Source organism: Chrysochloris asiatica, unplaced genomic scaffold (assembly GCF_000296735.1).
Source record: "Chrysochloris asiatica unplaced genomic scaffold, ChrAsi1.0 scaffold00042, whole genome shotgun sequence".
Lineage (NCBI taxonomy): Eukaryota > Metazoa > Chordata > Mammalia > Afrosoricida > Chrysochloridae > Chrysochloris > Chrysochloris asiatica.
The window spans coordinates 13,828,217-13,828,610 of record NW_006408560.1 but is presented as its reverse complement, the minus strand read 5'-3'; positions in this window follow the sequence as shown (position 1 = coordinate 13,828,610).

The following is a 394-nucleotide window of genomic DNA, read 5'->3' as shown; positions in this document are numbered from 1 at the left end:
CCCCGCCTCCACCCTCCCGCCGGGTTCCCGGACTCTGCGCTCCACTGCCCCTCCCGACACACACGCGGCTGTTTGTTTTTGTTAGGTTTGTCAATGTTGCCTTTGTTCCAGAGATTGTGTCATCGCCTGGATGCTGGGAATAAAGTGCGACCCTGTGTGTGATGAAATGTGTAACATGTGCGACCGACGCTAAGGGCGCCTCTTGCCCATCAGTTGGTGTAAGGGACATCGGGCCTGCGAGGCAGTTGGCTGTGTGTTTGCGTGTATGTCAACACGAGTGTGTACCGTGCTAGTGGGCTTTTGAATATGAACTGAGAATCTGGGCATGAAGGGTGACAAACTGTAACCACACATGTGCATCTGGAGTGTGTAAATACATTTGATGGCGCGCAAG